Raw genomic sequence first — 16,617 nt, forward strand, 5'->3', positions numbered from 1 at the left:
CCCATTTTACCGCACCACTTTCATACCACGACACTCACAGGTGAACTGGTTACTGCTGATAGAAGAGGAAGGTCCACATGACACATTGAAAACAACAAATGATCGGCAACCGCAACACGTGTTGTACAGTGGAGGGCGAAACTTACGTGTCCTGTATGAAGTGTTTTTAAATTTTTTGTGTACCCCCTATATATGTGCAATATTTCTTCAAAGTGAAATTGAATTCTTTTTAATGTAAATTATCGTGAAACATATTTTCATTTTAATTTAGGAGTTTACTCTTATATTTTTGAGAGACTTTAACCTCAAATAGTGGAATGATTGATAAGCATCAAAGAAAATATGCGCCATACTGCATCAGAACAGAATCTTTGTCATTTGTCATAGAAGAATTTGGTGAGAATTATTAGAAATTTTTATAATATAATTTAAATGAGGAAACTTAGAAATTTGAGGGGAGATTACTTACTTTGGATTTTATCCACTTGTCTTTGCAATAAACCGGTCGGAATTATGTTAACGCCCTAATATACTTGATACAATGTTTTATCAAAATCGAATAATTTTTACATATTTTATACTGGAATAGAATGGATTTTGCTGCTTTTAAAATTCTTATTACTGCGGAATGTAGACCTAAAAATGGGGCTGTTACGGAAAGTTGGAGAAAGATAGAAATTTCATAACACTTGGATAGGATTTACGGGGTTGAGAGGCCAGACACAAATGTTGATTGAGTAGGAAGGTACAAGTTTTAAAAGTTTACTTAAAATAAAACTATATATAGTCTATTCGTGCGGAACATGCCAGATGCGGTATACTTTCCCATCTTCTATGTGAAAATCTCAGGACAACATAAGAAAAAAATAAATGAAATCTTTGAGTTTAACTTCTCACGATTATGCTCGTTAGGGTAAGGGAGACGATGATTAAAGCAAGTAGATGATAATAGAAGAATTTGTGGAATAAAAAGTGGGACAAAACGGGAGTACCCTGAGAAAACCCACGGACACGATTTTGTCCACCACACACTTACTTGGGCGAGAATCGAAACAATAAGGACCCACGCACCAGAGGAAGCGCTCTACCACTGAGCCACTGTGCCCCACAACAAAAACATAAGAAAATTAGAAGTTACTAACATTTTAAGAAGCCATACCTTTCAAAGGTAAAAATCACTGCCCGATCATCATCTTTTATAGACTGATATGTCCCTCTCCTATATGATCTTTTTAAAACCATATCCGTTATCCGGATAATATCTTTTACCCGCCAACAGGATATTAACAGCTCTCCGAATGTTCTATTCTCCGGATATTATCAGTTATCTGAATTTTATTCATTATCCGGATACATCCATTATCCGGATATTATCCGTCATGCGGATATTACGTTGTCCGGATATTATGCGTCATCCAGATATCCATCATCCGGATATTATCCGTCATCCGGATATTACGTTATCCGGATATTATCCGTCATCCGTTATCCGAATATTAACCGTTATCCGTCATCCGTTTTGTTATCTGTCATCCGGATAAGTTTCTATCCGATATCTGAATAAAAAATTATCCGGATATGGCCATTCCTAATGTCTGCCAAACAACCTGTACACTTCCATATCGGATTTCTCCAAACGAACGCTAAACTTCAAAGCATCATACTGTTCTTCATGAATGACTCCATTTTACATGTAGGGGACTGGAAAACCGGCATAATTTTCTCATGCCATGTGTACAGATAATGTGCTAGCATGTGTCCAAAAATCGGGGATGATCCATTTTCATCATGGGACATTATTTTAGCAATGTTTCTTCGCTGTGTGAGATTAAACGACTGCTTAGTCTTCATTGATGGTTTCTCGTACTAGGCTAAGGAATAGCATAACATGTTGTATAATGGATACCAAGGAATTGACTACGCCTAGAAGACGGCAGGAGTTAATAGCTGAATTTGTTTGTTGCCTTCTTAGGAAAGGAGCCGTTCTTAGACATAGCGCTGACGTAGGATACGACGAGAAGTTTGGACAATACTACACGACGCCATCATCACAGGTTGGCACCACATCAACCATATCTCAAACGATCAAAATCACCACTCCATTATCACAAAGTTATGCACGACGCTGGAGAACTTCAGAGAAGTTGAACGATGGGTCCTAAATGAGTTGTCTGTTGATTGTTTACGATAGTCTACAGCTGCGTCATTATTAATTAGCACCGCAGAAATTAACTTACAAAGAACTAAACGATCATTCTATCAAAAGGTTATGCTTTGTGTGATTCTTCGCTGTGCAATTTAAACTGCTGCTGCTTGTTCGGTGGATCAAGTTCTTGCTACTTGGTCAGTGGATCATATACTATCTACTTGGTCAGTGCGAACTGTGTACTTGCATCGAGTGCAGTATATGCGTGAAACATTAAAAACTGTACTTGTAAAATGCAAAGGGTTAACCTGCTTCAGAATAATGCGAAGCCACATGATAAAATCATCTGTGGCATCGTTATCCGAGCTAATGTCCCACGATATTATCATTTGCTCCATTCGTTTGCAAGCATCTGAGACGTCAGTTATGTAGCCTGGACGAAGTTACCCATGCACTATACGACTTCATGATTCACATCCCCCTGATTGCAAAAATCTGTACAATTTTCGAACACATTGAAGAATTTAGTGTGTGTGGTCCTTGGTTCGATCCAGCTAGCACTAAGTGGGCGTTGAGGTAGACAAACAACGTGCGTAGGTTTTGATGAGTTGAGTTGATTTTAGTTTAGCGTCCCTTTTAGCAGTGAGGCTATATGAGACATGGACCTACTGATTAACGTGGAATCCGAACCACATGAGCTCCCGCCAGGAATCGAACGCGGGTCTCCCACGCCAAATGCGCGTATGCTAACCGCTTAGCCACGAGGGAGCTCTGCATAGGTTTTCTTGAGTTTCTCTCGTTTCCTCGCACTGTCTTTATTCCACTATTTCATTCATTCTCATCATCGCCGTCTCCTTTAACCTACACGACATAACCGTGGGACGTAGATCTGAAAGGTCCAACTTTTTATATACAAACGTGCTCAAGTTTAGTATACAAACAAAAGAATCAAAAGAGTGATTCCGCAACGATTGACGACAACTCAACAAAAATTAGCGAGTTAGGTTGCTGTAGTTGGGATCTAATAATATAATAATTTATTAGATTATTGCTATACAAACTAAGAGAGAAACTTACATAATGCCGGAGTTCTTGTGTGGAAGAATTGGAACATATTTATGTTAATGGTAATCAGTAATTACGGATTATGTAGGCTATTATTTAGGGGCGAATTAAGCTTTACATAGTGCTTGTTGATGAAACAGGAAATCGTATATCGTACATTGTATCATTTCCATCTAGAAAACTTTTATCGGAAATAGTCTATCAAATAGTGCCTGTGTGGTTAATTTTATGCTATTTTAATATTGTAATTGCGTAAGATTTTTAAGCATTTGTTCTTTGTTTTAACATTCAATTAAAAGTGAACTATTTAACAATTATTTTTCATTTCAGGTTGCTGGTGCAGTTACTACATACTTGGTTATACTGATTCAATTTAAAATTTGAAGCAAGTACTAGACCTATACAAATGGTAATACAAAAAATTAGTGAAATAATCCTATGAACAAATCGTATGGACTACTTAAGACAACATTACAATTGTTTTTCTTTTTGAAAAGAAACACTGTTCTTGTAAAGTGTCATATCTATAACAAAATGAATATGGAAAAATAATCTCTAATTTGTGTCGCAGCTTAAGTGGTTTTCCTACACAATTTGGAGACTTGTGCGAATACTTTGTGTGTTGTGAATCTTTTAATTATGGAAATCTGGTGGACTTTGTCTAACAAACTGATAGTGTATTATATGCAAATTGTCTCTCTGAACGTTTGTCCATTTTCTCAATTATCCATCCGCTAATGAATCAGAACATTTCAAATGTTATCCAAAGATACCACAAATGCATCTAACTATCAGGATGCTTTCCCGTAGATACTTAGTTATTAGTAAAGCCCTGAAATGAATTAATAATTAATGAAGAATGGGTTTTAATGAAGAAACTCACAATAGAAGAAGATAGCAAGTGTATCCTGTATCCTATCCTCCTATCCCGATACTTACGAAAATACATAATCAAATTGTCGTACAATGAATTATGTTGGAGTAGAAATCATGCCAATACGCAAATATGAAGTAAATGTGATAATTGTCATACTATAAATATATACATATCTTCATGTTCATTCAGTTTCATGTTTCTAAATATTCAGTTACTCTATAACTAAAACAAAAGGGATTATCCAATTATACCTATTTATTTTGCTTCCGGGTCAAACACACAAAGGTTTATTGAACATAATTGCGATTCCTTTCGCTTGTCTACTAATATAGTACATAACAAAAACAGAAAGAGGATTCCTTACTGATCCAATAATTCTTATGCAGCTCACAGATATGTTCATAGCTGAGGTGAAAAGTGTCACAGGATTATGCACTATCAGCATTCAATTACGAAACAAATGTCAATGAAAAGAAAAAAGGCCGATATTTTTTAAAGTTGTTGTGATTGATATATAAATACATATCTTGATTATTTTTAGACGTAATCACCATGAACCTATGGACACTTCTGGTAACGTGCTACAAGCTTCCTATACTCTTTGTATAAGAACCTGCCACTTGATTGGCATCCAGCCCAGAACGTCTTGGATGTCTTGAGCACTTCACTGTCATTCAAACCCTTCGATGCAATCACTTTTTCAAGTGATGAAAAAGAAAGAAATCGATGGGGACAAGGTCAGGGCTGTAAGACGATGATTGGGTAGTTCCTTTAGAAATTCTTTAGAGAACCGAAGTACCGCTATTGAATTGACTGGTGCTTCGACTCCCCAGTGGCGTACGATATTCAGATTTCATCCCCTATCATTATGTGAGAAAAGAGGTCATCCCTATCCTCCTTCAGCGGGCAAAAAATAACTTGCAGTTGTCATCCTTTGTTATTTGTGAGCATCTGTCAGCATTTTTGGCACCCACCTCATACACTTCATGATAACCCACCTTGTCAGTCACAACTCGGTGTCCTGGTGTTCGCAAATACTTCTGAAAAAACTTTGGCGAGTTCAATTGTTATGAACTTTCGATTGGATCACACTTCCTTCTCAACGCATTCCACCAGTTCGTCCATCTGAACACTAGACCTTCCACTACGCTCGTCGTCATGAAAATTTGACCGCCCTTCCCGCAATCTTCTGCCCCGTTGCCTGATCTTCCCTTCACTCATTACTGTCGATTTGTCAATGGCACACAATTCCCGATAGATGATATCTGCATTCTGTGCTTTGACGTTCAGAAACCATATGACAGATCTCATTTCGGATTTGGGTGTTATATTGCGGAATCGATTTAACTTTCCTGTTACTCCACGTACACATCTCCACACAGACAATTGTATCTATGTAGACAACACAGAATACCATAGTATGCACCGGAGCATGCTTAGCTTCATTAGTGTTCCAACCCCGCGTAAAAGAAAAATATACCCCTTTTTGATATGTATCTAGTAGTCTTTTTATCTGTGAATGAAGTTGTAAGTTATTTTGGACAGTTACAACTCCTGGTAAATCGTAATTAAAGGAAGTTTAAGGAACAAGTTCAATACTATCGTAATTTGATGAATTGAAAATACATTTGTTCTATAATGTAAAGTAGTTTAAAGGTATGTGATGACTCTATATACTACGATAAAAGAATTATTCAGAAAAGGGTGACTTGTTTATTTGGAGATCGACCACAGGAACGATATTCCTACTTTTTACTCCTTAGATGAAAGTATATTGGCTTGAGTTCAGTAAAATTACATTAACACTACTTAATCAGCAACTTGTCAGCCAAGAAAAAGGACATTTTCTAGAACAAGATAGTTTTACTTTTTTACCTTCCGAGTTTCGAGACTCGAGGCAGTAAGCGAAAGGCAGAAAACGAAAGATTGAAATGCCGCAATAGCTCTACTTAATTAGAACTACACTAAAAGACATAGTAAGTTGAGCATCCACAAAATCCACTGCGAAAGGCAAGATACAATAAAGGACACGTAAAATCCATTCCGATCCCTCTGTGGAGGTTTTAGATTGTTGACTCTATAGAAAGTCAGAATACATAAATTGATGCATGCGACTGTCTGTGTAATCCAATCATAATTACACCTTTCTTGTATACGTGGTTCTCTTTAATCGAAATTCTTAATGTATTTCTCTACCTCAGCTCTTAATATCCAGTTTGCAATAACTCTTTTGAACAACAATGGAAATTAGCTGTTCATTCCACTTCTCCTCTACTGATTTAGTGGACCTACCTATCTACGATAAGGTAAGTAGGCTGAAACACACTATCGCTCAGAGCACTTAGACTCCAATAGCCCTTAACAGAATCATTCATTTACACATATCATATGTTTGTCTAACATATAACATATAACTATTGACCATTAAATAAAAAATTTAGTTGGTTAGTTGATTTAGAATTTTCAATTCCTTTTCAATTTCGAAGCTATATCACATTCGACCCACAGCTTCACGCAGTATTTATTCAAAACAAACTGCAAAATGTGAGGATTCGATTATTTCGGAGATCTGAAATTTGGAATTTAAATTCTTATAAAAAATTACCTAATACTTGTTTAAGTGTTGTCAAGAATTTCGCTCCTAATGGAGAAATGAAGCAATTTCTGTAATATTACAATTTCGCTCTATTTACTAAGATAATGTTACAAAAATTCGCGTAAGTTTGAGATTGAGAGTCAGAATATAAAATCTTTGTTAAAAAATGGTAGAATACGTACTTCAGTTTTCGAAATTCTCTTTTCTAGAGGAAAAAGCGGAAAAATATCTTTATTATTTTTATTTTTCTCGACATTGACCTTGTTTGTCTTATCAACACAGGAAAATGCTGAATCGTTCAAAATGAATTATTCAAAAGAACAGTATTTCAGAGTCGAGTTTTTATCATGTCACTTTTATTAAAATGTGTATTTTAATGATCAGTTAGGTGTTTAAAAGATTATATATATGGCAAAAATGCAATATCTCACTCTCAAAAATCTCTCAGGTTAGTGGGACAAAAGATGACATATACATAAATTTTTAAAAAGCAGACGCATGCGTGCTCCAGCGTTTTCGAAAATTTCACTTCTAAGGTTGGAAGAGGACAATTTCTGTAATATTTCCTCAATACTTACAAATAGCATCAACGGCATTTCATCATCACAAAAAACGATAAATCGTTTGAAATGAACTTTTGAACATGTGTAGTTAGCACTTAATTCGAGTTAGGTTTTATCACATCATTTTCATTAAAATGTGTACTGTAATGAGGAAAGGGAGTTAAACATGTACGTAAAGAATTAAGTATCTCACGAGCTTTGGATTAAGTATCTCATGCTAGGGAGATGGAACTTAGCATAAAAACTATTTAGTAAAAAAATAATCTGATGTTCTCCAGGATTATCGAAAATTCCACTTCTACGGAGCGAAGGGGGCAATTTCCATAATACATTTGAAATTGGCTCTCTCCGAAAGATTATTAGCAATTGAATCGGGCCTGGATTTTACTATGTTACTTTCATTAAAATGTTCGTCAGTTGGATGGCAATTAAACATGTAAGCAAAAAATTGAATATTTTAGAAGCCTCTCATGTTATAGAGATGAGACTTGATACATATACTCCTTATTTTTTAAAAATGGCCAAGTCTCACAGTGTTTTCGAAAATTCCTCTTTTACAGGGGTTGGGAGGTCATTTCTAAAATATTTTAATTTCTTGTGTTCTATTTGCAAAATGACCGAAGTTAGAGAACATTTTGAACCATTTAAATGATTTCTGAACATAATTATCATTTGGATTGACCTAGAGAATTCAACAATTCACTTTGACTGGAAAAAATTTTCTAATGAGGAAGGAAGTTTAAATTTTCCGAAATAATAACGGAGGCACCGTACGAAATGTACTTTTGAACATATTTATCATCTGGCTCGAGCTGAATTTTCCATTTATTAATTGATTTTTTTCAGTTTGATTCAATTATTTATCGTAAGGGATGAAAGAGTGTTCATATTTTCTATAAGCATAATCTTTTCACGCAAGGAAGGGTTATTTTAACTAGTTACTTTGAAACAGTCACACTGCTGCAACATTAGTCCTACGCTGCTAAAATTAAATTCATATACCGCACACCCGGTGGAAGACTGTTACAAGTCAAAAATACGCATTTTTGGGAAAGTGAATTTTAAAGTTTGGCATTCTCTCCCTGCAATATATGGGTGCAAATAAACACTGTAGCTATTAACATATATTATAATATTAGTTGTTAGTCATGTTTAGGGCAAATAAGTAATATCACATTGTTTGTATACAATAGGTATGAAGGAGAAAAAATATTTATAGTTGTAACCCTATTCTTCTTTCATAATCAAAGTAATTTGAAGTTATACTACATTTAAGTAGTAGTTTTATGTTACACTTTCTGCGATTGTATTTGCTTTGTAATTTTACACGCTCTCTATGCTAAGGAAGGAACATGACCGTAAATAAATGTGGCAATTGTTGCAAGATTTAAATTTCCGTGACATTGCATTATCACAAAGTAAAACTATTTGTCAGTGTCTTAGTAAAATCAAACATTATTATTAACTTTCTTGGTTTTGAAAACAGATGTGGCTACGTGTTCGGTAACTGGATACCGATTACTCGTCCGGCAGTGACGTCACTTCCTTGCAGCAAGTGCTTTATTTGGGACATTGGCATATTGAACAGATAAAATCAGTTTGTAAAGTGGTCCGATCTTTGTCCCGTCACTGATGACCTTGATACATGAGGGCTCTTAAACTATCAAATGCCTCTTTTCCGTCAGGTAGTCAGAGTGTATCGCGAAAAATAACACAAAAGACCTACAATGAAAAGCATGCAAATGGAATTAAAATGAAGTAAACTCTTCGGAAATAAGAAATAAAAATTTTGAATTTTGTTTTAATTCTCGTATACACTCTCTTCTTTTACTATGTGTACATTTACAATTATGTCAATTCTTTAACTCATATTTGATTTTCCGCTTTACTTCTCCCATTTGCGGACATGCTTCATCTTATCTTCAGCATTTTCTTTTCTATTATGAAATGTGTACGTTAAGAATGAAAAACTCTCCTTTCGATTATGACCATAATCATTTTCTAATCAACTGAAAAACACGAAAATACTTGTTCAGTTACGCCAGTATTACGAACATCAAATAAACATTTGATGTAAGGAAGTGACATCACTGTCGGACGCAGAATCGATGTCCGGATAACGGACGCGTAACCAGTGTCTCTAGATTGTAAGGCTAGTTACATTTACTCTAAATGTTTTATTGTAAAATATCAATTAATTCCCTTACAGCTTATGATTTCTAGGTACATTCTCTTACAACTGATATAATTCTGTCATAATTACAATATTTATGACATATAACCATCAAGACTATAGTAAGAGAATACATGAGTGAGTTGAAGAAGGCAATACTATATCGTACGTTTTTTTTAGAACCAAAAGGGAACTACAGGACTATTATAAATGATGGGCCCATTTTTAAAAATTCGAAGTAATTAAAGTACAAATCCAAAATGAACAATCTTTATACCAATGGAAAGAGGAAGTTAAAAGTTTCGGTAGGCAATGATGGTTGCCGAAGCGCAGGCCGGTAGCCAGCCCAAAAATGTAGGGGGGGCGGCTGAAGTTAGGGGGGCCCGACCTGAAAATATTATAGTTCATCACCATATTATAGATCATTTGCAAGCCTACCGTGAACATTTTAGGGGGGCCCGCAAATATTTAGGAGGTCGTCCCCCTAAACCCCCCCCCTGGATACGGGCCTGCCGAAGCGGCCGGTAGAGTTCGCGTGGCAATAGGACCCCATTCGTTTCCCTCTGAGTTGTGAGTGAGATGGCTACCGTGGATCACAAGGTTTTCTGCCACCGAGATCTCTTGAGCTCACCCCATGTGACTACTTCTTATGGGGTTATGTTAAAGAAGCTGTTTACGTCCCTCCTCTACCAATAACTCTGGACGATCTGCGGAACCATATCACAGCTGCCGTGCACTCAGTAACAGTAGATACACTTGCTCGTGTGTGGGACGAGTTCAGCTACCGCATAGATGTTTGCTGTGCAGCAGACGGTGGACACATTGAACATTTAAAATGTATTGCAAAAAAAAACTTTGAAGCTTCCACTTTCCATTGGTATAAAGATTGTTCATTTTGGATTTGTACTTTAATAAATACACATCTTTAAAAATGGGTCCATCATTTATAATAACCCTGTATTTTGTATCTGAATTACAGTGCTTCACAATGATTTTGCTGTTTGGGAATTATTAATTGCTTCAAAGCAGGGAAATTATTATAAAGCAGTGTAATTTAGCGTAAGCCACAAAACCGTATTCTTTTTAGATTCGCACAAACTACCTCAGATGGAATATGTAATGTTTCAATTTTCATTTAATTCTCTTCAATCAATTACATAAAATGAAGTTGAAAGGACTTTTGAAATGAAATTAAAACTGGATCACAATAACAACAAAAGAAAATTTAATATTGGTGTTTAACTTATCACCGGTTATTTATCGACAGATTATCTAATTTATTGTTATTTACGTGCCACCCACTTTCAAGTAGCTGCACATCTTACAGTAATTTCACTTTCTCACGGTCTTTATCTTAAGACTTTTATAAAATGTATTAAGCACTTTGGGAATGTGATTACTCTTTACCAGGGGCATCAGATCACGCTTCTTTTGCTTCTGAAATTCCTACGGGTTCGGTTCTCGATAAGCTTTGAGTGGAGAAGAATAGTGATGTAATTCAAAATGTAACACTGTTCAACACATGCCCTTGCCCAATGATGGCTCTCGACTGACATGCAACTGTGTTCTCCCATCCTATATTATCAAAATTGCTGCCTGGAATACTGGTATTTCTCTCATGTAGGGGTTAATGTTTGAGGTACGTTTATGAAAAATACCATAAGGTAGAGTTCACTTCTTTCCATCCGATGATAACTCAAAATGCCATAACTGAAATTGCAATCTTAGAAATATACAGTATATGTTTTATCGCTTATCAAAAGTTTTACTGTTATGTTTCAAAAGATAAATAAACACAAGAGAAGTTAAAGGAAAACTCGATATTGAGAGTGCCTACCGCAAAATACAAAGGTAGTGCTACTGCTTTTGGATTACTACGTATATTTCTGGGATAAGTATAAAAAGATTGGCCACTAGACGTAGAATTACCAGGACTGTATCTGTTACATCTAGTACCAAAGAGGGGCAAAATTTGCACCCATTTTTTTAAAGTTATTCCTATACAACATCTATTGAATTTGAGTGAACTTTTAAACTAAACTTATAAGAGAAACGTTTGAAGTAATTCTAGTTTATATTTATCATACGAGGGAACCTATCCAAGTGTAACTCTGACTTCGAGTCGAGACTAAGGCCGTTGGATACCTTGTCCCAAAAGAACATAACACGACAAGGGATACATCCTCGATCGCAACCGTTGCGAAGATATAAGCGTGAAAAGTTACAAATTGAGCTCCTTACTGTACATTACAAAGTCAGATTCCGGGTCAGATTTTTCGGAAACGGTCGGGTAAGGAAACTCAGCGAATACATATCAAATTTGTGTGGGGTGCTCAGCACCTTTTGAATGAAAAACTTGTGTCCCCCGGGGCACTCGCAGGGGCCCAGGCGGGGTTCAACTCAAAATTTGCAAATGGAACCGGGGATCAAGTAGCATATTGTATGAAAGCTATTGTTAAATAAAAGAAGATACAACAAATCTCAACTCTCTGCGATAACCCTGTGCAAACGGGCAACTGGTCAAAACGTCAATACAACCTACATCAGAAAATCTATGGCCACGCTTCTAAATCCGTTAAGTTGGCCACGCATCTAACCACGCATCTAACCAATTCAGAGTATTAACTTATGAAAACTACGATTTCCTTAGTTCCCTTTACAGAGGCCTCATTCGATTGGTTATTGGTGTAAATGAAACATTATTTTTCTGCTCCATAGTTTTCAAGCTACTCCAACTAAACAAACTGAAAATTAACGCTAGAACATCCATACATATGAGTTATGAGTCAATTTACATGTTTTGCAATATATTTAATATATATATATACCTTTGGTTACATCTGGAAACACTGTGTAGTTCCTAGTGTACTTCAATCGTTGCTTCCTAGTTTAGAAATATATACATGAACAAAGTTTCATTTTGATATAACCATTATTTGTGTATCGCTTCAGGTTCCAAAGTTCTACTATCCCAAACTCCGAGTTGCATTGTATATTGGACACCGTGTATTTACAGCCAGTTTTAGAATAAAATTTGACCCTCTTGTAAGCTTCAGTGTTTAAGAAACAAAAGTAACTTTAAAAAACAATATGAATGTTGGAATAAAAAGAAATGCTGGTGGAAACAAGAATGAGTTACATGTAATACCAATGAGAGTCAAATCTCACTACAGCAAAATATAAAAATGAAACAGATGATATTGTAATATAAAACAGACAAAAATGAACATTACATTCAAACGAAGAATGTAAACAATCAGCAACTCTTAAGAAACACTGTATCCTCCAAAATAATAATTCAGGCTTGATGGCGGTGACAAACTTGACTCTCATGATATTTCTAGTGTTAAACCTTACCATTAATATTCTTACATTTAAAAAATGTTCGTTAGTCCAATCCAGATGGAATAATTTAACCCTGTCATACCTTCGTCATATAATCGAAGCATTTTTTTTTTCTTCTGAGAAACTTGCAGAAGATTTATAAAACATAGTGATCAGGATTACGCTACGAAGTTCTTAAATTAAATATTAACGATAGCGGCGTAAATCGTTCAACCTGTCCATAACTAAATACAACCATCGTTTATAAAGTTCATGCAGCACGCATAAATCTGCAGTGATTCCTAGAACTGAAAGTTTTAACTGTATTTATCGTCATAAGTAAATAAAACCACTAGAATGCATCGAACAAATTTGAAAGGTTTGAAATTATATTAAATTTTATTAAATAATATTAAATTATATTAAATAATATTCAAATGGAAAATACTATTATAGTATTGACGAATGAAGGAAAAACTAATGTTTGAAAATAAGACATAAATCATCTGCGTAATTTTCGAGGAAACAGACAAAAACTAATTTTAAAACTAAAATACGAGGGAAAACAGAACGTTCTTGCCCCCCAATAATAGATATAAGCAAGGATATGCGTTTTCGCGCATGAACAAGTCTTTCTCTACATATGCACCTCGCATGACCCTAAATTTTTCACACCTATGGATCAGTCCATTGATAACACATGCATAAAAGTATGTGGGAAGAAGAAGTAATCGGCCAAAGCGATATTGAGTAAATATGGTGAATGAAGCAAAGGTTCGTAGCCATTTCGACTCACAAAACTGAATGCTTATTCTGCTCGGTGGGCTGATGCATTGTGTACCAGAAGCGACACATTTCGAGAATAAATTCCTTCTCTTTGTTCTGATAGCATTTCGTAGCTTTTGCGGCAGGTTCCTGTAATATGTTCCTGTGATTGCTGTCCCATTTTGCAAGTAACCAGCCAAGTTTACGGAACACGGACAGTGTTACCATGCTGGATGAATGATGCACTTTAGTCTTATTGAGATGAGGGTCGAGGGACTTTTGTATATTCTACTCATCTAATCTTTGGGTTCAAGGTGAAGTAGATACAACCATCATTAATCCATAGTCACTAATATGTTTACAAAAAAGTCGTTGTCATTCTGGTACAGGTTCAAAATGTACTTCTTGTTCTTTTTGTAAACTTGTCAGCAATCGGGGATTTCACCTTGCAGCCACTTTGGTCATATGCAGATACCATTACAATACCATACCAAGTAGCACAGATTGTTGACTCTCAGTTGGAGAATGATAGGTCTTGTTGGAAAATTGTTGTGAAAAGTTTGTTACATAATTGACATTGAGAATGTTGGCCCAAAAACTATTTTGATTGCATACAGTTTCGTCGATTTTCAACTAACCCCCAACTTTGAGCCAACAATTCATTTTCTACAAGAAATCAACGATCTCTTAAATCATCATATTTCTTCTTCTTCTTCTTTACCTTCTCGAAAAAGAAAATTTCCAGAATTCGGGAAAATTCCGAAAAGTGAAAATTCTGTAGTCGCAAATATTATTGACTTCTGAGACATTTCCGTTTTAGAATCTCCAGAATTTACAAAGATTCCAGTTTCAGAATATTTCAGACTTCGAAAATATTTCAGTACAAAGATCTCTTTTCACCCCTTTTGTGACCCCAGATAGCGTAGTCGCTAACAATCTCACCTTTGGTACGAACGGTCCCGGATTCAATATCCAGTGGGGGCACTCGGTCGAGAAAGTGTAAAATCTTTTTCAGGCTAGCCACTGAGTGAGATTTTCTTGATTTTTTCTCATTCACACCAGGTAAATGCCGGGATAGTGCCTAACATAATGGTCCAAAACCGCTTCCTTCCTTCCCCATTCCTTTCTTCCTCCACAATTCCCCGGGTAGTGTGCCGAGGGATGTCATCCCTCAAATAAAATGGGCCAACATATCCATAAATGCCTAAAGCCCAGAAATATAATTAATATTCCTAATCCTTTTTCTTCCCTTTAGGATCAAATATATAAAAAAAACGCTTAAATATATACATATTTATTTCAAATGAACGCATAAAAACTAAATTACATGTATCTAGCATAAAGGGATTGCGATATAAGGACATTTTACTATAATATCAACAAGTTTTATTAACGTTCCTCTTTGGCTTGTACACTTTCAGTTGTTTTCTATATTTATCCAAATTCGATAGAGTGTAACTCCAAAGCTTCAAGAGTGAGATACTAACATACAGTAAATATGTATAGGAACATACGTATTTACTCTATACTTCTATTTCAAACAAGACATAAGACAAGATGGATTATACGTTTCTTCATTCTTTAAGCTTTGCCTCAATTTGAATTGTATTGAAGTACAGCGTTGATAAAATACTTACCGAACTTAACCCTAGCATACTGTCACCAAGAACCCTGAGCGTTGTGTGTGTGTGTGTGTATGTGTGTGTGTGTGTATGTGTGTATGTGTGTGACAGCCCCGATTCAAACATAGGACTTACAAATACTGGTTATTTTCTTAATTGAGAATCCCCAACAGGGGAACAAAAGTGGTACTTGTACCAGAAAATCATAAAATGTAAGTATTTCCGTTTTTTCGAAAAATAGAGCTTTCTATATAAAAAAGGATCCTCCGTCCCAAAACGTTAGCTTCTTGAATTTCTATGATGGTTTGAAATGTGTGTCTAAATACTAGATACTTTTCTAAACATCGCTCATATACACTTCAATACTGTTATTAGGGCTATTTTTATAGTCTACTGATGTTTCAGAACATAGGGTTTTGTTAACATGATTTTTTATCATTTACTGCACAAACATTCACTTCTCGAATTATTTGTCATCACTCTTTGTGCATTCTTATTTGAAATCAATCTACTTTCTCTGTAAGTACTTTATTGAAGGATGCACATCATCTGTTAACGGGTCTAAATGGCATTTTTAGATGTGAGAATATTAGACACAAGTAGTTCGTGACATAATTCTTTCAAAAAAGAAATCTTGACCATTTAATTATGAATTAGAAGTTTACATCACTTCTATCTTCCATATAATAGCTCGTTTGTAAATTGAGAATACGAACACTATGTATGGGGTTACGTGGATACAGTGCAGTTTGAGTTAAGTTGACTTAATTAATTGTTTTCCTTTAAATATCTGTAAAATAACATAAACTGTTATTTTATTGTCGAATTTTCAATTTCTAAAGTAGTGTAATATAAAACAAAGTTATCCGTATCTTTCATAAGACGGATTAACCCAACACTTCGATAGCTTGAATCACGTGGTTTTGCAATGTCCTTAGTTTGAATGGTTCTTTGAAGCCAAGTATTAATAAATGGAATACCCCTAGTAAATTATAGGAGTAATTATAGGAGTAAAAGATAAAATGGTTTCTAGATAAAGTGTTGCAAATGATATCTTAGTATTACATTGAAATATTGCAACGTATTTCTAACAAAGCTGCATTTAAATAATTTATAACATCATTAATACAAACATAGATTTCTAGTGGAAAACATTAAAGCCGTTGCAAAAGCTGCGGTTTATACTATTTCGAAAATTTTGAGAAATCTGATTGGATTGCTCCTCTTAAGACTAAACCAAATATTAAAAAAAAGTAAATGTAGTATCTTCTACTGAATAGCGTATTTTCCCAATTTTAATAAAAAACAAAAAAAAATATTGTAGATTACTTCTTTTTTTACTTCAGATCCTCAATAACTTCAAAATGATTGATTTGCTTAAGAGCTTAATAGATAACATAATTAAACAATGCTCCCGAACACACGTGATTCCCCTGTCTCTGATTTTTTTGTTTTCCGATAATTAGATAGAATATACTTTACGTAA

General features: G+C 35.2%; 1 long non-coding RNA gene across 1 annotated transcript in view; it reads left to right on the forward strand.

Moving 5' to 3' along the window:
* Nucleotides 1–4,245, forward strand: part of LOC145684733 (uncharacterized) — a 51,681-nt gene extending 47,436 nt beyond the window's left edge. The window contains exon 4 of the long non-coding RNA XR_014131377.1: nucleotides 3,542–4,245. This is a non-coding gene — a long non-coding RNA (uncharacterized LOC145684733). The remainder of the gene's footprint in view (nucleotides 1–3,541) is intronic.
* Nucleotides 4,246–16,617: the final 12,372 nt, after the last annotated feature.

Source organism: Thermobia domestica, chromosome 5 (assembly GCF_964235325.1).
Source record: "Thermobia domestica chromosome 5, izTheDome1.hap1.1, whole genome shotgun sequence".
NCBI classification, from domain to species: Eukaryota; Metazoa; Arthropoda; class Insecta; order Zygentoma; family Lepismatidae; genus Thermobia; species Thermobia domestica.